The 23,860-nt window shown below is 40.6% G+C and overlaps 1 long non-coding RNA gene across 1 annotated transcript; it reads left to right on the forward strand.

Annotated features, from left to right (window-relative positions):
* Positions 1 to 665: 665 nt before the first annotated feature.
* On the forward strand, positions 666 to 20,372 carry LOC138412303 (uncharacterized). The gene is made up of 4 exons (XR_011244756.1): positions 666 to 816; positions 10,214 to 10,312; positions 10,598 to 10,674; positions 19,889 to 20,372. It is a non-coding gene; the product is annotated as an uncharacterized lncRNA (long non-coding RNA).
* The last annotated feature ends 3,488 nt before the right edge of the window (positions 20,373 to 23,860 follow it).

The raw sequence follows: 23,860 nt of genomic DNA on the forward strand, positions 1-23,860 counted from the left end.
TCATCCCAACGTCTATCACGCTTCTCAACAAGGAAACATGTTCATTTGGCCATGAAGCTCTTTGTCTGGCACATTTTAGATACTGTTTTTTAGGTTTCAATGCCAGTTTTTGTATTTCATCTTTTATGCATCATACCCTTTTAGTGTTTTATCTCTTAAAGTGTTTTTAGGGCAGGTGCAATATTCAACTAATTTTTATCCCGTATTATTATTCTGGGTTTTCCACGATATGTCCTTGTGTACTGTTTTTTTTTTTTTTTTTTTTTTACACAATTAACTATTCTGCAGCTGCTGTAATAGCTGTTTAGCCAAAGAAAAAAATTCCATGGAGACAATAAAGTATATTTGATTTGATTTGATTGATTTGTTTTCATTTATTCTTTGTTGATCTTTTTGTTGAGTTTATGGACTTTCAGCCTTGTGGTTTTACTTGTGTTTGCTTTCTGTCTCAGTTGTTGGCACTTAACACCAGTTTATTACTTCCTGTTTTATTTTGTACTCTTCTGTGCTTCCTCTTTTCATAGAACTTCACTTCCTGTCTATGTGTCAGACGTTTCAGCCTTGGGGTTTTACTTGTATTTGTTTATGATTTTGTGTCTTAGTTGTTGGCGCTTTGAATTTATTACTTCCTGTTTTATTTTGTACTCCTCTGTGCTTCCTCTTTCAGAGAACTTCACTTCCTGTTTGTGTGGTGACACACGTTTGACAGCTCATCTTGTCTGTTTCTCTGTCAGTGTTTCTCCCAGACTTATTGACCCAGTTGTGTTTTTACTTTGGAGATTTGGATGCCGCTGCCCTCCTGACTGCTCGCTCTACGTAAGTCAAAGTAAAGACTGTTCACTGGATCTGGCCTCATCTGAATTTGGGTCCTCACCTTATTGTAGAAGTCACAATGATTTCCTGTTTTACCTGGCATCATATTTACCTTCTGTGTGTGTGTTACTTGTTTGGTTTTTCCCGCTTTAGTGATCGTCTGCCTCACACTACAGTGTTTCTCCTGTGTCTGTCCCTACACCTCCATTTTGAATTGTAGTCTCTGTTCCCTGATGTTTCCTTGTGCCAGCATTTCGTTAATTCTTCCATGTTGCTGAGATTTGCTAATATTTTGCTGTGAAGTGTGGATTTTGGTTTGACCTCGCCTGCCAACCTGTCAAACAGAGATTGTGAATGACCTAATCCATAACAATGGGTTAGGCACCAAACAACTCAAGGGAAATAGCAGTTAAACTCAGTGCTTCCTTAATGTTGGGGCAGGTTCGTTGCTATGATTACTATAAAAAACATTTTGTTAAAAGTTATTGAATGATCAGAGTTCAGCTTGAGGGAAAAACAATATTGACTCATGTCAGGAAACAGGAAATGAGCAGCCATCCTTCATATGAAAAATGATTTCTTCAGTTTATTCTTCTATTTTATTTGTAAAGCAGCAAATCATAATATACATTATATAAAGGCACTAAGGTTTGACCACTGACTCTCTCCTTAGGTGGAATGTACTGTATGTTGCATACTACAGGAGCACTGACGTTCAGAAGTTAACTACAGTCTTTGTCCAGATTAAACAAACAAGACATTAGTTAGTAAGCTTTAAAAGGGCTATTAGGTGGATTAGTGGTAACCATGTTAGCCATTTCCCAATTTCCACTCTTTTCCCCAAACAATGCAACCATGCCTATAAGGAGAAAAGGTTTAGTGAACAGTCACCTCCTCATCTAGCAAGGACATAATCAGCTCTATATGATGAATTATATGCAGATTGTAAAAGGTGAACAGGAACGTTTTTGGAAAAGAGATTAACTTGTTCAAAGAAAAAACTAATGAGAGGCAAGAGGCTGTAAAACTGATAGAAGGTACATGGACCTTGAATGGGACACATTAAATAAAAAAGAGATAAAACTGAAATCTCACCACTTTGACAGTAGTTATTGAATGAAAGAGTCACGACCATCATATTGTTCTCCTGCATCTTACATTTACATTCACGCTATGTATTGTATCTTGAGTGTTTTATATTGTTTGATTATTATATATCGATCATGGTTTATTTGCTTGTTTATGGGTGTGGCGTTTTACCTGAATTATCCATAGATATGTGTGACTTTATAAGATCACAGTGTTTTCTGTTTATTACTGAGCACTCTCTCTATCACATAAAAACTCTGCAGTATTTCATTGCGTGTCTGGATGCAGCCAAACTTAAGGTGATCTGTGTATTTGGACATAAATCAGTACACAGGAAAAGCTCGTAGGAGAGTACAGCAAAAGAAAAAAAAGATTCTGTTGTACCCGTGTGTGTGAAACATTGTGTACATGTGTGTATTCCTGAGCTGTATGTCTCCTGATGAGAGGTGACCTGACAGACTGTCACATGTGACTTCCTGCACGGTGCTCAACCCCAACCGCCGCCCTGCGAGACCCCATCACAGCTCAGGAAATACCATTTAAGAGCAAAAGGAAACACGCATTCATACACTTACTATACAAAGGTGGCTCCTGCCAAAGTCCCACAATGAGTGTATGCACCCAGGAGCCATCCAGGTGGAAAATTGCACTGCCTAATCAATCACTAATAGAAAGTCTTTCCTCCGCTAGCAGCCAATCGGAAGCTCACAATGTGCCTTCTCCGCCAATCGGCTGCTCGCAGCGTTTGTCGTTGTCATGTTGATAATGATAAAATGTAATTATTCTCTGTTTTCATGGACCCACATTGATGACATTGGGCAGTGACGGATGATGAGAACAAATAAATGCAAGCTAATGAGAAAATAACTAAGGCAATGGAAAGAGAATAAGCATTTTTCAACCTCGACGGCCTCTCAGTTAGTAATTAATTCAAATATGATTTTTTTCAGTAAGCATATAATCCATTTCAGCATTTTCTTATTAATTTTATAGGATTTGATCTTGGGCTCATTTGAATAAACATTTTCCTCCATATTAGTCTGGGTAATGAAGTGGATCTCTGAAGAAAAATGCTTTTGTTGTGAGAGCTGTGGAACAAAGGGGTGTCAAAGTGGTCACCTCAGCAGGGGAACTGCTGATTGGATACCAGATTTAATCTAAAGCAGAAAACCTATAATGATTCTTATTGTTATTCATTCATTTCTGCCTGGATTTTGTAAAGGGGTCTTCTACAAAGCAGTGGAGCTCCCAGCCCCCATGTTGTCTCCAGCTTGTTGAGTAGAAGCCTTGTCACCACTAACACACAGATACAACAGGGTTTGTCCAGAGGTTGACTTGATATTTAGTGAAGTGATGAGGTTCATTTCCATCTATAGCAACATCAACTGTTATGATTATGCAGACGACGCCCTCATTTATTTTGCTTTACTACAGTCTCATAGATTCTCTCAATAAGGAAACGGAACCATCCATAAGAATGAGATCTGCCTGAAGCTTCTCCAGTTACATGCAGCCAAGACTGAGATCATTGTCTGATGCAAAAGAGGCAGTGCTCCGAGTCAGAATATGTCACATATTCTGACTTGCCTTTTGTTTGGAGCTTTTCTCTTTTCATTGTTTGCAGAATTTGCAGACAATCAGGAAAAGACACTGCATATTAATGCATGTTTACAACTTCTATGCGAGTACTAGGATTCGGCACATCAAGATAAACAGTTGATGGCATTAACACACTAGTCAGCTTCCATTATACCTGTGAAGTTAGGCACAAAGAGGTTAGATTGTATATTATAGAGGTAACTAGTTTGAGTGACAGAAGGTATCTGTTTATTCATCACTTTGAATCCATGGATGCTGCACCAAATGTAGTTTATTGGTGATTTTGTCAAAACAAAATGTGAAATACTCAAGATCACATTCGTATTTATTTTTACGCCTATTTGTGTGTTTTTCCTCTTAATCACAATTGTCAAAGTGTCCTGACGTCGCCTCTGAAGCCAGGACCATAAAGATTTGTCTGTTTTTCAACTGGTGTTGTGGAAGTTGACTCTGACCTCTAACACCACAGGCAGGTGGGAAATAAAACCTTCTGGAGTTTTATTTGATCTGTTGAATGAGTCTTGAATAAAGAAACCTTTCCCATTGTTACTGTTTCACCACATTTGTCTCTCATGTCACACAGATACGAACGCAGAGGAATCAGGCTCAGGAGAAAATAGATGTTTTGATAGTTTCTTCTGAGTGACATGAAACAGTAATGAACAATAAGACGTTTACAATTTAAAACATCATGCGCAAATCCTTTTCTGTTGATTGTCGTCTCAACAAGCTCCTACACTTCCAGTGAAAAACTGAAAAGATGAAGTGATGTTTCCTTCATAGATGATTTCACTTGTTTACGTGTGTCTGAAGAAAGTCAACAAAGTGATTTCCTGCCTCTGGAAAGTTCTCTGGTCTCTTGAACCTAATATCCACAGAGAGAGAATGTGATTTAATGGAATTCATGACTCCTGTTTCACTATCTTACTGCCTGTTCCTCATATTTTGATTTACTGTTTATTCCATTACCTTTTATTATAAACAAAGCACAGCGCCCATGCATGCCCTCACCCAGCAGGGAGACGCACACAAACACGCACTTATATGAATACAAGATTAGTCCACAGGAATCAGAGATTACTGAGTCTCAGCAGAAATGTCATGGTGAGTCGTAACCTTTACTGGAGCACGTTATCTGCTCTGATAGCGTGGCCGGGCCGGGACGGGGACCCAACTCGATGCGATTGGATTTGAAAGGTCCCCATCCAAGTCATGCCCACCGGCTATCTTGCTTCCATAGTTCAGCAACACCAGCACTACGACACGCCGCAAAGTATCAAGGGCCTGATCTGTCCTGTCGTGTCTGCATCTCCCTGCCCTCAATTAATCAGCCATGGCTGAAGAGTAGGAGCTGGGTCATTGTGTGTTTGAGAGGAGTGGATGTAAGATGTGAAGAAACATGACACTTAATGGGATCGTGATACGAAAAGAAATCCATTTGACAAGTCTCATCTGCTTTTTTTTTGTGTGAGCGGTAGGATTGTAATGTAAGAGGGAGGCTGTGGACAGAAAAGACAGATTTGGTCGGTGGTGTATTAGAGGCAGATCTGTTTGCACAAGTGCTGACATGTGTAACTGTCAGTACGGGTCATGAGTTATAAAACTGACAACGGCAGCTCCTTGCTTAAACCACAGAGATCAGACTATGCCCTTGATGTCAGCTTGGATAGATAAATGGAGAAGTACGTTACATAAACCGGGCTACATTTCAAAACAACGTCTGCTGCAGGGAGGTTTTCTTGCATCCCAAATAGTTCTTGGGCACATTGATGATAACAGTGAGGACGTGGTTTCCTCAGCATCGCAAAAAATAATGAATGAACTATGTATGAATGTTCTATGTTGTACTGACCTACTTACAGCTTTAACTTGAATGTCCCCATGTTAACAGTGACAGTGAAAACAGTTATAATAAGAACTAGGATTGCACTGAGTACAGCCTGTAGCTCCACCGAGGCCCAACAATGCCCTTAAATTCAAACAAGCCAATAACCACATTATGTTTCTCTAATGTTTCAGTTATTGATCTTTCACAAATGAAACACGTTGATAGTAGTTTGAAATCACCACACAAGTCATCTCTCACTAAATTACACAACCTTTACTTTTCAAGGATTTTCTAGTTCTTCCTCCACCTCAGTGTTCACACGAGTGCTAGTGCTCATGTTCACAGCAGGGGGCAGTAGTGAACAGTGTTTCTGCTGAGGGGTGCCTGATTTCTTTCTGTTCTTCAGGGCGAGGTCATAAGTCTGTTTTTTTTCCTTTTGAATGCTATGCCTCTTCTATGGGGATAAAACTGGAGTGTGATAGGCAAAGATACTATATAAGAAATATACAAGTAAATAGATATAGATAAAATATACATGTTTGGCTCTTGAGTGAAAGAATTTTACATCCTTATAAAATGAATCAAATTCATCAGTTCGGTTGTTTATGATTCCAGTTTATTCATTTAGCCGTAAATACCAACATTTACATTTACTGCAGAAACGTGAAATATCAGTTTTCAAAGCCTTTTCAGAAAGGTAACCTCTCCTTCTGTTTTATGCATTGCACAGATATTTTTTAATTGATTATAGTAAACATCAGTTAGTCTGTTTTTGAATGGTCTTCTACCCCCCCAGTTTTCCTGAATTGCAGCTTTTGTTGCCTCAGCGCAGCGCCGTGCCTCCACTGTAACATTCACTCGACATATTGCTGCTGTTGTTCTCTGGCGTTGCTGAACAGCGACTCCTGGTTTTCTCAGCCACAATCCAAATTCCTCAATTTCTGCACCTGTTTCCAAGACAACTGACATGTAAAGAGGGCGGCTCAGGATATCGACTGTTTACTCTTGACCAGCTTGAGAACTGTTCGTTCAAACTGTGACCGTTACGCTCAAGATTTCAAACTCACTCTCCCTTCATGGCCGCTGATGTTGTCGCTCCAAACTTTATATGAACTTCTCCTGTTGGTTCCAGTGAAGAAAAACTGAAACCCAAGATATTTGTTTCATCCATTTTTAATTCATGAGAGATTTCCATGGTGGTTTGATATGAGTCACAAATTATGCCCAATGTGGGAAATCAGCCAAAAAGGGGAGTGTGGCTGAAATGAGCAAACTCACCCATTGGCAGCACGGCGTTGTGTAGGTGTAGCCGCAAGACACTCAGTTGAGTAACTGAATAACAGGTTTATGCAGACACTGGCACCCTGCTGTGTAACCACCTCCCCATCAGACTAAATCACCTAAGAATTATTTCGTGCAGTATTCCTGTGATATTTTCTTTCTTTGGTGGTGTTATCCCAGTATTCTCTTTTTTTTGTTATCAATACGGAGCCTGATGTCTCAATCTGACAACCCACATTATCTTTCCCACTGATGATTATGCTGGAATTATTCACTAAAAGGTGAAACCAGTCAAGCAAAAGAAATAATGTGATTTTTCACCCCAGAATAGCAGCACAGGTTTTGCTTATGAAACCTGATATTTTAGTGTATGAGTGACGTGGAAATGATGGCGTGAGGAAACGGGTAGATGAAGCTTTTTTGCTGGTTATCTTGATGCACGTTCTAATGAAAGGTCCAAAAACTGAACATTGTATCGGCAAAGATTTTTGAGCTGATGTTTGTTCAGTGTCAGATTTCTCTTAGTGGCTGAAGTATTACAACACTTAATGTTTACACGATCAGGCAATTTTGTTCCCTTTTCATTTCTAACTAGTAGATTACAAACCTGCCATGTTTTTTATATTAGTCCAGACTGGACAAACGAAACACTCTTTGAGTTTTTATGACAACTGAAGGCTACCACAGTTTCTTTTTCATTTTTGGAAGGGGAGGATGAAGTGAGGGGTGTTCAGCTGCAACATGCAATTTCAACACTAGATATCACAAAATTCTACACACTGTACCTTTAACATGTCTGGTTTTTCTTTCATCAAGCTCCATTCTCCCAATCAATGAAATATTGGAATATCTCTCAATGTTAAAGAAAGAAAATAAATAAATCCTGTATCTGCCACCTGATAAACAGTAGATCCACAGCAACATTGAATGGACACATACTGAATCCTACCACCAGGTTCTGTGGAAATCTATCCATGAAATCTATGCTGGTTTTTTACATCATAAAAGCTTCATCTACCCGTTTCCTCGCGCTATCATTTCCACGTCGCTCATACACTAATATCAGGTTTCATAGACAAAACCTGTGCTGCTATTCTGGGGTGAGAAATCCCATCATTTCTTTTGCTTGACTGGTTTCACCTTTTAGTTTATAAATAATAATTCCAGCATAATCATCAAAAGAACAAGATAATCAGGTCTGACTAAATGTTGTCTTTAAACCTAATAACCTCTGTTAACACTATTTGATATATTTTTCTCAAAACTTGCTCCTCTATGCTGATGATACACAACTGTATCTTGCTGTCAAATTGATTCAAGAGCAAGAAAAAAACTCAATGACGATCAAGTTGTCCAATTTTCTTAGCTGCTGTTCCTGGGATGATGATATAAAGCTTAGTTTATAGGTTTTGGCAGTAAACAGGATCATGTATTAGTCAGAACACAGGAATGAAGCTGAGGAGATGAGGTTTCTTCTCTGAATTACATTACAGCAGTATTCACTGGTGCACATGCATTAATCTGAAATAACATAAAAATCCTAATAAGGCACTGACACCTTGACAGCAACAGGACATAAAGTACTGAGAAGTATGTGCACCAAATCAAACCATCCAGAGTCATGTAAACATTACATTTATAAATAGCTGTGTATGGAAATTAAAAAACCTGAAAACTAGAAAAGATTGTTATTGTCATTATACTCAGATACAATGGAATCATTAGCGGTTTCTCTCTCCAGTCAAATGTAGATATATATAAGTATATAAGCATGTAAATAAAACAGTCAAACTCAATTAGCAGAATAAAAACATTGACATAGATACCTATATACAAAGATTAAGGTTGTACTCATAGTACTTTTAAAAACTAGCATACATAGAGTGAAAAGTTATCTATGCAAACTTGATACATCCTCCAGTCAATTAGATTTTCAGCATCTCTCTCATACTCATTACAAATATCTCTCATCACATTTGGCACATGGCAACGGAGCAACAGACACTTTCTGTCATTGACTCGACAGTCGGAGCACGTTATCACAAACTGGATCAGACAGGAAGAAAAGGAGGATGTCGCTCCTCACAGGTACGAGTAACAGAATGTGATGCATGCCAAACTCAAGAAGCGACACTTTCCACATACGACAGAAAAACATTCAGCGATGTACATACGACAAAACCAAATAACCGGAGCATTAGAGAGATAAACAGACAGAAAAAGTCTGAGAAGTTTGACTGTGATAAGCAAATCCACTGGTCCAGCCTGGATCCAATTTAACAAGTTAACTATGAATTGCAAAACGTCCATTATTGTATTATTTTATTCTTTTTCATCATGCGAATTAAATATAGCAGTTGGGCTTTTAATGGGAACAAAGAGAGCTTTTTCTTTTACCTTTCATTTCTTCCTCAGTTGGATGTTAAAGTGTTATTATTAGATAGATTGGATTGATACAGTAGATTTGATTCAATACATTTTTTGAACTTTTAAATTCCTGTGAAATGTCTTTAAGTAAAGTTTTTTCTAGTGCTTAAAAAATCTGCAGTATTTCAAACTTTTGATCAGAAGATTCAGTCGTATTCAAATTCAATTCATGAACCCAGTAAATTGCTCTATCATGCTTTTCCGGGAAACATATTTGAGAATATATTTCTTCTCAATAAATTGTATTTGAAAAAGTAATGAAAGATTTCAGACATAAATATTTATGCAAACTCTTGGTTTTCATAAATGTGAACAGTGTTTTCCTACGTTCGCTGCTTCAGTTCACAGCCAGGGCATCAGATCTCACTGTAACACACTGAAAATAAACAAAGTGCCAATTTGCTGTGTCATTTTTAGATGCTGTGACACTCGTTTATATGTTTCCAATTACAGTCGGCAGAAGTTAATCAGACTAAAGACTGAGCTGTATGAAAATGATTCCCAGAGTCATCACAAAGAGACGTTAAATGTTTAGTCAGTTATTTCTGTCTCCAGTCACGTCAGTCGGTGAATTGTTGAGTTTGGTGAATGCTGAGTCGTTCCAACTGATGAGGTAGTTACAGCGTCAACAACCAGAACAGCAAGATCAAACAAATCTATGAATATATGATAGAGTGAGATAATATGAGCTTATTATGAGCTCATATTCATTGCTTTTGATTCTTATGGGGTATTTTCTTTATTGACAAGTGCAGACAGTGACATATATAAACAGGAGCAAGAAGTTTCATGTCAAAGGGATTTGTCTATTTCAGAAGCTCCTCACAAAACGCCATGTGACGTTACGCTTTTCAAATCTCCTTTTGATACCATGTGACATGTCGGTAGAGGTCATGCGGATAACATATTGTCATGTGAAGCCGAGGAGACAGCTGAGAGCTAATCACGCAGTGAGACAGAGAGACGGACAGATGGACGAACACACTTGATGCATATTCTCTCCAACATGCGTCCCCCTAACAAGAGCTCTCAAGGTCACGAAGATGAAAAAGCAAAAATCATCTGGTCCCGCTCTAACACCACCCTTCCTCCCCTCATCTCCTTGTTTTTCTTCGCCCCACTCTCTCTCCCTCTGTCTTTTTCACTCTCTTCTCCCTGCGTCGTCTCCATGATCAGGCGGCAGACAGCGTGTAAGTGCTCTAACCCAGAGAAGTCTCCAGGAGCCCTCGTGATTGGCTGTGCTCTGTGGCACTGTTCACAATCGATTAAGGCACGGTGAGCTCCCGTTAACAGCTTTTCTCTGCTGCTCCTGTGGCTTTGATACTGTCACATAGACTCTAACTATGCCCTTAACCCTTCATCCACTGTGCTCTCTCCGTCTCTTTGCACTTTTCCTTTTCACAGCCGTACACTCTCTCACTCTATTGCCTCTCAAAGACATTCTCACAACTTTCACTCCAGGCTTGTGTAGCTCTCTCTTTTCTCTTTTTTTCAGAGTTCTTAAGGCACTTTGAGCCTCTTCTCTCCTCACTCACCTTGTCCTGTCATCTTACATTTCAGTCACTTTTCTGTCCTCGGAGGAAAAGAACAAAAGACCAAAAAACAGAGATAAAAGCGAGATGTCCTCTATAGAGATGGTGAGTAAGATGCCAAACATTATGGTTCACGTCCTGCATAATATCAGGGTGTGGGTGTAACTTTATTCACCTGTGCTTAAAAGTTATTTCCTGCACTTAGTTTAACATACACCCATAGATGCATTACAGAATGGGCCTAAAGGATCTGTATAAAGTAATAGAGCTTAACTATCAATCAATTATCATTACCGCTCATCCTAAGTGTCAATGAGGGGCTGTGGCCAATCACAGCTGACATTGAACAAGAGGCGGGATTCACTCTGTACAGGTCGCCAACTTATCACAGACAGAGAGTGGCCAAATGTCCCAAGCGCACAGAAAACAAACACAGAAATGATGAGATGGTAAATAAAAAAAGATCAAATGAAGATGCAAGATGACTAAAGAAAACCATGAAATGAGCAAAAAGAGATTTAAAACAACCACAAAGACAGAAACGCTAAACGCAGAGTGACCAAAGGAGACAGAAAATGATCAGAGATGCAAACAGGAAAGAGAAGTAGAACAACCCCAAAAAGAAATAAAAAGTTAGACGACCAAAAGACATGTTTAATGATCACAAAGAAACACCGAACAACCACAAGGAGACAATGAGCAAAAAGAGGCACAAAATGTCCAACAGACGCACAAACAACAACCAGATGAAAAACAACTACAAAGAGTGACATCTCTTTCACTTTCAGGTCTTACACAGGAGGTGTGGGTGGGATGTTTACCTTTTCCGTAGAGTGAGGACAGCTTCAACACATTGGACCTGACATACTTTTGGACTTTTAGTTTATTTTGTTTTCAAAAAAATGAACACATGCAGACCTACAAACATATTTTAGAATCAGTGTACTTCGAACCTGCACAGAGCTCTTTTCTCAGTCCTGTGGTAAACATCACTGAAGCTGTTAAGCTGAATGAGAGTAGAACACAGCAGACAGGTTCCACAGTCATGTTAGAGGACATGAGCAGAAAGGTTTTGGCCGTTACTGCTGCATATTTTTTTAATTTGGGAAACTCCCAACATGTGTAGCAGCAAAATATTTCTCTAGGATGTCCAATGTGCTAAGATCAAGTTGGAAAATAAAGGGTAAGGGCAGGTTTCATGTTCATGTTGTCTTTTAATGTTTTTCTCTCCATGACATGCAGCAAATACTACGAATGGATTGTAAACAAATGTCTTTATATTATGGCTAAAAGAGAGAAAATAATAATTCCCCTCATTTAGGAAATCTACATATTTGTGAGAGGGGGGCATTTAAAAACGGTGGTGGTAGTTACATACAACAAAATCACCGCCTTTGCTTTCTTTTCTTCATACCAGCAATTAAATCATTACTCCGTCGCAGTCTTTTCTGTTCTTCCGTGTATCTCCGCCCACCTTCGGAAGAAAGACCATCAGTGTGTTTGTGTAAAAGGAGAAATGCAATTCGCATTAAACTGCAACCAAAATGTGAGTTCCCAGCTTTTTCAAAGACTGAGCATGTATCAGAAGGCAATGGAAGAAAGTGTTGCCTGAAGAAAATTATGTTTTTTTTTTGAATATGGTTTTTATTGTCAAAGGCAGAAAACCATTCTCTCAGACACACAAAGGCTGCGCAGTGAGAGAGGCCAATGGCTCGATCTGCACAGATGGAGTGTTCTTTTCTTCTCCCTTTTTTCTATTTTCTCTGCTGTGGCTCACAGAAAAAGCTTTAAGTGGCATTTAACTCTTCTACTTGCAGCAGACATGGCCCGCAGCAGCTAAACTCATTTTCTGTGGATGTGAACATACCTGGATCCCAGATATTTGTTTCTGTTTGACGGAGAGTGTTCTGAGAGAGCAATTCTGTTCTATAAGATTTATTCTTTACATTACAAAAAAACATGTTCCTGCAAATGTATCTTGATGTAAATAAAGATTGATGACGCATTTCTTCTTCCTCCCGTTACCCATGAAGCCAAAATATCCCAGACACGAATGCTGCCATCCTGCGCTGTGGACATCATCTGGAGCCACATCGCTGTAGTAGTGATCAGGTGATGGACACTTGGTCTTGAGGTCCCACTGATACACGCTTTGACAGTCTCAGCTGTCAATCATGACATTTCACCCTGATTTTAAAGCATCAGGCCTTTAAGTGACTTGATTATGGTTCGGTATAAAATGGTCTTTACTGATAGAAACAAGCGTTGACTATTGGCATGTGGGGGGCTCATGGAGTTGAGCGGATTGTCCACTAATTGGACATTAAAGGTACAGTATGTGGTTCAATCTCTGGCTCCTCCAGGCCCTGGATCAGACACCTGGGTCCGTGTCCTTGGGCAAGACACTGAAGTCCACATTGCCCCTGATGGCACTGATGGTCAGTGTGTGATGTGAGAGTTGAGGAGTGCTACATATTGTAGTAGAATAAGAGTGTGTGTGTGTACGTGCATCTCTCTGTCTGTCTGTCTGTCTCTCTTGTCTGTCTGTCTCTCTCTCTGTCTTTATATCTGTCTGTCAGTCAGTCTGTCTGTCTCTCTGTCTGTCTGTCTGTCTCTCTTGTTTGTCTCCCTGTCTGTCTGTCATCCATGAAAAGTGATCTTCTGTGGTGAAGTCAAATATCCGTCATCTCTGCGTGGACTGTTTAGCTCTGTGACTTCATATTATTTCCTCCTTTGCTCCTGACTGACAACACATAAATTCCCCTTGAGGGGGTTGTCACTTGAATGCAAACATACTATGCTGTTTTTATTTAAATGACTGATGCTGCTGCTGAGGACAATTTACTTAAGGCAGCAAGCACGGGTGTGAAGGTCGGGGGTGATGGATAGGCATATAGACAGTGGGGGGGTGGTTAACTAACCATACTTTTCCATTAGCACAATTTATCCCAAACATTGACTTTGACAAAAAAAATACATTTTAGAGAGACATGGTTCTCACAAACAAACGCTGATCTTATAGAATATGATGCATTGCTGTAAATGAAACTACCCCACAGTATAAAAACGTATACAGCCGTAAAATGCAACACCAGATGAAATACTAAACCCTTTTACTGCACTCCAAGAATTTGTACTAGTTGTACTTGTAGTACATTTTTCTGATAATACTTTTACTTAATTAAGGATTTGAATGAATGACTTTTACTTTGTGTGGAATGAGAATGAGAAGGATCTGAATAGTTCTTCCTTCCATGTACAACTTAGGTCTCTCTGTTTCTCTACACTCAGATGTTCCAGCCTGAATGCATTATAGGGAAGAGCTGAGAGATTCAATGCCTCCCTCTTTGATTGTTTCCCCAGAGGACTCAGACTTGAGAGGATTCTAGCTAAGCAGTGTGTGTTTGTGTTGTGTGCATGTGGTGTGTATGTAGTGTGTGTCAGGTGATGGAGATCTCCAACACAGAATATTGCAGGACAATCAACCTGTCGGTGTCTGATGTGTGCTCAAAGCCCTCTGGGTGGTGTAGTTTGTGTCGCTCTCCCCACCAGTATCACAGCTAACTGCCCTTGATGGCAGGTGCCACATGTATCGGAGCGATGAAGATGTCGCACTCTCTCTGAGCCGACATGACCTCCAGGGGCCCTCAGCTCATCGTGTTTGTTTGGAGATGGATCTTGTTGGGACCTTGCCGGTTTATGGTGTCCACTGGCTGGCTCCTCTCTCCTCGGAGGTGTAATCACAGCAGACTGCATGTCACAGCGCCCTGCTCTAATTGGCCTGTCACTCTCTGTGCGCTGGGGGGAGGGGCTGGCCTTTGTGGGGCTGCCATGGCGACTGGGCCATTTAATGAGAACGAGCACGCTGTGACTAATGACATCCCTGAGCCCATCGGATATACCGCAAATGGACAATTTGTTGCGTTACTCACACACTCGCACAACAATACACAAGCATAAAGGCACACACCTCAGCGTGGTCAGACCTCATTGATTAGAACCGACAGTTTCCCCTCTGCCTTTTTTCAACGTGAATCAATGCATGACAAGTGGACTTCAGCATTACTGCTAAGGCTATCATCCATTCTCATCCACTTCAAAAATTAATGGTTTTATCCAATAAGGCTGCTGCTAATGTTATGTGGAGATATTAACTGCAGCTTAAGATAGGCATTAACTATTAGGTGGGTCATTGCTCAGCAGCCCTTAATAGGAGACATAACGCATATCATCCATAACAGGAACGTGGATTTAAAGCGAGGCGAGATAACAGCCGAGCATGTTCACCGGACAGAGAGAAAGAGACTTTTACTCGATCGGCTTCCATCTCCGCCCATCATCCTGTTTATTGGTCCATTAGTGACCAAGCGGCAGCATGAAATGTCTGGATATCTATCATAGTCTGTACATAAAAATCTATCAAGGATATCTCTCCCTGAGCTGGACGGCACTCTGCCATATTCCCTGATTTCTCAGCAGGTAACGACGTGCCTAAAACAACAGCCAGTCACAGTTTAAGGTCATGAATGCAGTCAAGTTCACAGGGCAAACACAAATCTTCACACGTGTATTTTTTAACACAAGAGGTGAGATTTTTATATCTTATTACAATAGGTGGGACCTTGAAAACATGGCTCCATACCACAAACAGTACTGCACAGGATAGCGTCACCTGTATCCCGTATATTATAACTTCATTTTTGCACAACAGGAGGAGGTGCATACACATCGCCCATCTTTATTTACAGTCTATGGACTGGATCAACCAGAGAGTGGAGATTTTGCTCGTCAAACGTCTGGTTATTTCTTGGTGGAGCTAAAACCACACGTTGTTCCTCCACAGCTCCACCTATGATAAGAAATGACACACAAGTCCCAACAGGTGTAGAGTGGAGTATAAACAGGGGCACTGCTGTTATCACACTGTGCTAAAATTCCACCATGAATTAGTGCCTTGGTGGGACATTGTGTCCAGAGTTCAACATGCTTGCAAAGTCAAAACATGAATTGAAATTCCAGGGAGAGTCTGGGCCCCTGCTGCAAACCTTAGTTAATCAGCAGAGATAATATTTTTGCTAAACAACATTGTCATCAGTGATTACTAATAAGGGCTCTAAGGGATGTCAGCAGAGTGACGGGGGAGTGCTCGTGGGCTGAAAAAGTGGACGAACGGTCGAGATGGATTGTTGAACCACTCAGCTTTCATTTTAGCTGTCTTTGTTTTCCTCAGTGGGTCTTCAGACCTACATGGCTGCGTCAGTAAAAGCATAGTTTTTGTCAACAAGCTGCCATTTTGCATGAACACACACACACACACACACACACACACACACACACACACACACACACACACACACACACACACACACACACACACACACACACACAACCCCACGCACACACACACATGAATGAGCACAATAAGATGGCAGGCGTTAGATTAGAGAGTGTTCCTCTCTGCATGGTGGAGTCTTTTCTTCTTGTGTTTGAGTGTCCCAGGATGATTAGGAGTGATATCTCTGAAGGGCATCAGGAACGTTTACAGCCCATGTAGCCTTTGAGAATCGATAATGACATGAAGACCCTGGGCAGGTTAATGGTGTGTGAAGGGACTGTTATGTATAAAATCCAGATTGTTACTTGTATAAATGGTTCATGCATCACATCAGGGTGTTGAAGTCTGACTGCTGCGGCTGATCTAAACCCAGCCTGTGACCCTCATCGAGATGCACGTCAAATAAGCAGAATCAATCATGGGGACAGCGTTCGGCCATTACAGACCAAATGAGATGACCAGTGCAGTCAGCCTCGCGGGTTTGCCTTGATTTAACAAGATATTACAAACACATCTGTGGCAGTAAAGGTGAATGTGTTCTGGGGGTGCTATCCTGGTTTAAGAAATCATAACAATAAAACCATAATGGAAAAAAAGGGTGAAAGCACCCAGAGATCAGCACCGAGGGGGGATTGCAGCCTGCGTCTTGTGGCTAACCAGCTATGGTTTGGTTTCTAGCGGGGGGCATCCTCGGCTGATGGGACATGCAACCCCTTGGAGGTGAAATTTATTGGTATGGATTTTGTGCTGCTACTGGTGCATTGAATCAGTGTGACCAAGCAGGCGGGCAGAGGGAAATGAGGCTGTTCTGAGAGTGAATTATATGCAGTCACACACTCAATTTACCCCTGCAAACCTAGTTAGTGAAGGAACAGACATGGATGCATACACATGCTGTGGGGTGGCGTGTATGTACACTGACGTGCGTGCATTCATCAACACATGCTCTGCATATTAGTTAACAGGATGTGGGACATTAAATCAAAGCAAAAATGTATTTCAACTTCTCATTTGTGCTTTGAAATGACATGATACACTGTTTCAGGCAATGACTTGTGATATTTAATTACTTTGAAATGTGTTTGAAATAAAATGAAACATAAAGAAAGAGCAGATGCAAACAAATCCAGTCATTACTAATTAAAATACAGGTATCAGTTAGTTTGTGCCATTAATTTCCAGCAAGAACAAATAGTCCTCATGCATATTAAACCTCCGCTCTATGCCAGCTCACCGCATAATTGACCGTGTCACAGCCGGCAGCCTTGCAGACAGACAGCGGAGAACTAGGTTGCCAGGCTGTTGTGTTTGATCTGGATGACTGTGTTGAAACCTCTTAATGCTGGTTCATATAAAATATTCATCTTCATTTCGCAGGCCATGAATCACCGAGATGTTCCTGGCCCCTCCACCCCCGCTCCTGTCCTGTGGCAGAGCGGACAGCTGTTTGAAATTAGACACCAGATTGTGTTACTTAAAGCGCTAGCAGGAGTGATGCTGATCACTCCCTAACCCAACGTGCGTCTGTTCGCGTGCTGAATCCTGGCAACATGATCATGGGCGTACACGTGTAGTATTTAAAGCCCGGCCTCCTTCAAAGACATAGACGTGCTTTAAAGGTACAGTGTGTAGAATTTAGTGACATCTAGTGGTGAAGTTGCATGTTACAGCTTAATACCCCTCATCTCACTCTCCCCTTCCAAACAGAACCTGGGGAAACCTTCAGTTGTGATAAAAACTCAAAAGGTGTTTAGTTCGTCCAGTCTGGGCTACTGTAAAAAACATGGCGCCCTCTGTAGAGAGGACCCGCTCCTGACTAATCATAAAGCATTTATAAAAAGTAAAGTAAAGAAACAACAATTTGTACAATTTAGATGAAACACCAAGTGAAAACATCACCAGGATTATTTTATATTCCATTTTTGCCAATAGATCCCTTTCACCTAAATTTTACACACTGCACCTTTAAAGCATAGGCCTGCATACAGTGATGTTGAATTCTTACATTCAGCAGAACTGTGTAATTATACGCAGGATGTGACGCTAAATGATGATCCTCAGTTGCAGTCTTTGAAAATCAATCAGACAGCTGAAGCCCACAGACAATAGTAGTGAGATTACTGGTGAATACTGTGGTCTAGTCAGGATGAGCGAAGGCTTTGATAGATGATCGTATTGTCTGGAGCAGGGAGGGAACACGCTGTGATTAATTGTCTATCAGAGTGATTTGCCTGAAGTAGTTAAAAATAAAGTTTCCGCGGTTATTTCCCCTTTTCATTAATGGTGGGTGTGTGTGGCTGTGCACCTTCATGGATCTTTTTATTCTCTGTGAATTTGAAGCCTTTCTGCGTGGAGTTTGCAAGTTTTCCCTTCGTCTGTGTGGGTTTTCTCCAGGTACTCCAGCTCCCTCACAGTCCACAGACATGCAGATGGAGTTAGGTCGATCAGTGACTCTAAATTGTCCATAGACGTGAATGGATGGTGGCTTGTCTCTGTATGTTGCCTGGCAACCTGTCCAGGGTGTACCCCACCTCTTGCCCAATGTCAGCTGGGATTGGCTCCAGACCTCATGGAAAACTTGAAGGAGAAGTGGATAATGATGAATGGATGAGCTGAGTAGCTGCAATGCAACTTCACTCACTCATCACTCACTCACCTCTTTTACACCGAAATTCGTGGGTACATGCGTTTTTGTAAATGTGGGTTAACTGAAATTCAAATTTGTAAATGAATCAAAAATGTTTTTTTACCCCCCCACCGATAAATCATGTTCGATGTCACAAATGAAGTAAAAATCGCTGTGGGAAGTTGTTCAAAAGATAAATGTTCATGGCTTTTTACGCATTTGTCATACTGTCGTGCCAGTAAGGGTCATGTGTCATCATCTAGACTGCCTAAATAATAAAAAGAAGAAGAAATGAGTTTCCATCAATGCTGATCGGAGGTGGAGCAGATACAAATTCCCATTGCAGACAAAAGACAAATGTTAGTGGGTTTTTTGACCAGTGGAACAGGGGCCTCGCTCACTCACTCACTGACAGTGAAGAAGAAAACGAATAACTGTCGCAGACTGACAGTCAGTTCTGTGAGCATTTATTCACAACAGATGAAATGGATCAAAAATGACACAGAGACAAACAAAACTGGATATTAAGTATTGAACTGATGCAGGTCGCTCTCAGCAGTCGATTCTTATAGAGCTCTTTAACGTTTGATTACATGATTGAAACCCATTTTAACCTTCAGGCCTGTTTCTCCTCCAGCATTCACTGCTCACTCTGATTGTCACCGAACCTGCAAACAATGTTTTACGTCTAAATTTGTGTGCAAAACACACAACATTTTAGCAATGGTAAATGTGGCTTGTTTATCCTTCAAAAGAAACCATTAGTCAAGCAAAACAAAGAGCGGTATGTGAGCAGACATTACTGACAGAAGCATTAAAATCCACTGCAACTCTCTGCCAGGTTAGTAATTGCTCTTTTTATGGTGGTAATTATTTCCTCTAAGGTGCGCACTGTTGCACACTGCAATTATACATGTGCTGTTATCTTTGTGTGGAAGAAAATGTGGGTGGAGAGATGTGGGAAGTATTTAGAAAAAAATGGACACTTTCTGTGTTTTGTGTGCGTGCGTGCATGTGCATGTGTGTGTGCGTGTGTGTGCTGGAAAGGTGCAGTGAGAGAGAAAAGAAAAATTGAATCTGAATTGATGCACAGTTTCTAACATGACAAGAAAACAACAACAAGAATCAAAGAGTGTGATGTGGCTGAATTTAAAAAATATATATTTTTCTGTATTCCTGCCTTCAGTTAAGTCTACGCCTCAGTAACAGAATCCTGCTGAAAGGCATTGTGCAGAGGAGCCAGCGTGTAAGGCACGATAAGGCCAAGAACCTACTATTCATAATTCTGTTTTCTTTGTCCCACTGTCCTCTCTCTCTCCCCATCTCTTTCACAGTTGTTTTTTCTCTGTTTGCTGCAGACGCTGTTGAGCTGCAGGACCACACTGGAAAAAACACCACTACACAAACACCTCTCACAGATAAGGTCTCCACCGGCAAACAGTGCAGACAATGTTTTCTGATGCTTCTCAGATGCAGGAGAATCCAAGCTGGAGAACAGAAATTCATATGGATGATTCTGTGAAAATGCAGCAACATCAGCACTCTGAGGTATCAGCTGATCCAAGGAGAAGAAATCAAATTTTCATATTATTCATTGAAATGTATATGTGCACCTTTGTTCTCTGACTTTATCGAACAGTACCTGAGAACATCCAGTAATGGAGAGAATTCTCAGAGGCCTGTAGCTGACATAAAAATCTCAGAAAGCAAAGATGAACAGTTTGTCAAAATTAAGTTGGATTAAGGTTTGATTTACATTTTGTAAATTATCTTCATAAAAGGGTTTCAAAATGGATAAACTACAGCCCATGAAATAAAGTGCACAAGCAAAGTAAAACCAGATTACGCTGTGTGACCCTTTACTGCAAAAATGACTTTGTGGAAAATTGAGAAAATCTTTCTCTTAATGGATGTGAACTCAACTGTGGTCACAAGTTCAGTGAAAAGGTTACTAAAGGGAAAACAAAATCCTGAAGCTGCGACGTTTAGTTTTTAAATGTAAAACACGGGTCGAACTACAAGGCGGCCTAATGTGAAAGGGTTCAGTCATAGTGATGCAGATATTTTTAGCATCTCTCAACTTCAAAATATATGTTAAACTCAATATCATTTGTACATGATGTTGAATATTGATAGATTGATTTGATTTGGCAAGTTGTGGAGGCACAGGGGCCAAAGGTGGGGGGGGGGGGTTCGTGGTGCTCATGTCCCACCCCTAGAACCCCCACACTTTTGAAATGACTGCTCCACCCCTGCTTGACTCTAATAGGATACAGGGCTTTTCCACTGATTGGGTTGCTAGAGAATAAAATTGGCTCTTAACTGTACCTCAGTGCTGAGCGGCACCCTAATCCAGCCACCCCAGGCTGCCAGGCTCCGTTGTTCTCCCTCAGCTCACCCGTATGCTCTGATACGGATCTGATCCCCTGCACAATTTCATGCCTGCTTTGCCCTCTTCTCCTGCAGCAAAGCATCAATTACCCTCATAAAACAAACTCTGCCCCCTTCAGAAGCTTCAGCCAAACGCCTAACCCTCCCAACTCCCATATCTTCACAGCAGCCAAGCTCTGTTTTTAAAGTTTGAGCTTGTGCTGGAACTCTCCAGCAACTTGCGCTCTTACAGGAATCACAAAAAAAAAACTGTTAGAAAGATTAAGAACACATTCAACAGATTCAAGAGAGCAGTACAGACTGCACACACATCCTCACAGACACATTCACAAATACCCTTGAGGTAAGGAGAAACTTTCTTGTTTATTCACACGTGTAAGACAAAAGCATCAAGTTCAAATTCAGGGCTTAGAAACCAGACTGTGCAGCGGGCGACTCACTTACTCTCTGACCCTTGACTTCCATCTCTGTGAGGCTAATCCCACATTAATGACTCGGCCAAAGAGCAGCAGCAGGAGACATAACAGTCATTTTAAACACACACACACACACATTATTATTATTATTACTAATATCGTGTAATAAACCTTCTGTGGTACTTGTGGTTTCCTCCCACAATCCAAAAACAATGCAGATTGGGGGTAGATTAATTGGAGATGCCAAATTGACCGTGGATGTGAGTGGTTGTTTATCACTGAATGTCGGCTCTGTGATCCTGGTGACATGTCCAGGTTGTACCTGGCCTCCCGCACAATGTCAGCTGGGATTGCTCCCGCCAGCTCCCCTCCCTGTGATCCTCAAAAGGTTAGCGGTATAGATAATGGATGGACAGACAGGCTCCGCCACCTTGCTCTTTTGTTGTCATTCGGAGACTGAGTCTGCACAGTGGTGATAATGTTTTTTTATATAATTATATTAAAACCAACTTGAAAACTAAAACATGAATCAGTGTGCTATGAAATACCTAAAATAACTGAGACCATACGCGTGCTGCGACTAACATGGAGGAGGCACAGTTGGAAACACACACACACACACACACACACACACACACACTCCTAGCCTGGATGTACAGCATTAGGCCTTCAGAGAGCTTTGGGATCATGCTCTTTCTTGTAGCGGCGGAGAGATAAACAGAAAAAGGCTTTCTGCAGCACTCAGCTTCTTCATGCTATCAGCCTCAGCTCTGCATTTATCTGCAAAGAATCCTATGTACACACATGCAGGAAATGCCTTGAGATTCCAGCAGTCAATTACAGCATCAAATTAAGTGCATGACAAGTACCAGTGAAAGGCCAGTGAAAGGGTCTTTAATCCACTCAGTTCCCCTGACTCCACGGCACCTCAAGTGCCACCTCACCCACTGTTTACTAAATTAAAAAAAATCCCAGCTGTAGAAGGCAATCAACAAGCAGTGTGGATTTACCGACTCCATCCCCCTCACGTGTTTGTGTGTTATTGAAAGGAGAGCGATGCATGATTTAATTGAACGAGGTCCCTTTTTGCAGCCAGTTTAAGGGGTAAATTTGATTGCAGTTTTAATTAACCAGCGTAGTTCGCCCCTTTCATTGGTGCAGGGGATTACAATTATGAACACAATGAAGCAGCAGTTGTGTGGTGATTTGGTCATTTGTACTCAAGTGGGGGCTGTTCAGCTGCGCCTTCAAAGATGCCAGAGCCATTCATGGGCAAAGTGAAAGTGGTGACAGTAGGAATTAAGAAGGGGGTCTTTTAATCTGGGATATGAAGAAATAACAGTTCAATATATGCAGAGCTACAAGTTGGTAAAATGATTCATTGTGCTGTTGAGAATAGCAAGTAAGAGAAGTAATCTAATTTTAATTCAACTCTGTGCTATTTAATTGTGCTGCGTTTAATTTCTGACTGAAGTCTCTCTTAGAGCTTCTATAAGAGACCGTCAGGAGATCATTATCAATCATTATCAATATCAGCAAATGATTGTATTATAATTACTTAATGGTACCCCGTAGAGTTTTTAACCATTGTACTGCAATGTGAGTGGACCTGCATCTTGTCATTCATGAGTACAAAGACACACACATGCACAAAGGAGACATGATACATCCTGCAACTGGTTTCACACGCATCCAGAAAAGCAGGGAAAATTGCCAGGATGTAAACAATGCAGGCTTTCAAAAAAATGAAAATTAAAAAAATGAAACTAAATTAATGCTAAAACAGCTTTGAAAATGTTAGAAAGTGTCTTGAAATTTTGTCTGCAAGACAGGGCACCTCTAGGATTGATTGTAACACATTTTAGATTGGAAAAGAATGGAATTGAATTCCTCCGAGAGCGCAAATGAGAAATTTACAAATATGAACATATATACATATAATATGTACAGGTGTCATTGATTAAAACAGTTAGGTAGCTTATTGTTGTAAACTATCACTTATTTGGATTAAAAATATATATTGTATGTAATGTCAGGGACAGTTCTGAGACTTAAGAAGATGTTTTTTGAAAAACCATGACTCAGTTAAAACTTAATTTGAAATGTGCTTGTCAGATAAGACAGGCAGATAAACTCCATATTTAAGTCACTTCAGTCTGTCTAATTTATAGATTAAACCAGTTTTGCAGCAAATATAGATCAGTTTATTGCACCAATTAAAGCAAATGTACCAAACACTCTATAATTAATGCCCACAACAGTTATTAATGAAAGAAGTAGAGCGATACTGTGACAATATTTCACCCCTTCTCCTTATTTCCTGTGTGTTCCTGAAGCACCAAAGTTTGAAACTGTGAAAGTTAGAGAAAGAAACACACAATTCTTATTAATGTAATGCGATTTCACCAGCTGAATTATTTCTCACCAGGGTTAAAAAGAAGCTTCTTTCCAATCTGAGCTGTTACGTACAGACAAACGTTCTGTTTCTCTTCTTCACCCTGGTCAGAGGTGGAAAGTGGAAAC

Source organism: Paralichthys olivaceus, chromosome 2 (genome assembly GCF_024713975.1).
Source record: "Paralichthys olivaceus isolate ysfri-2021 chromosome 2, ASM2471397v2, whole genome shotgun sequence".
In the NCBI taxonomy this organism is placed as follows: Eukaryota; Metazoa; Chordata; class Actinopteri; order Pleuronectiformes; family Paralichthyidae; genus Paralichthys; species Paralichthys olivaceus.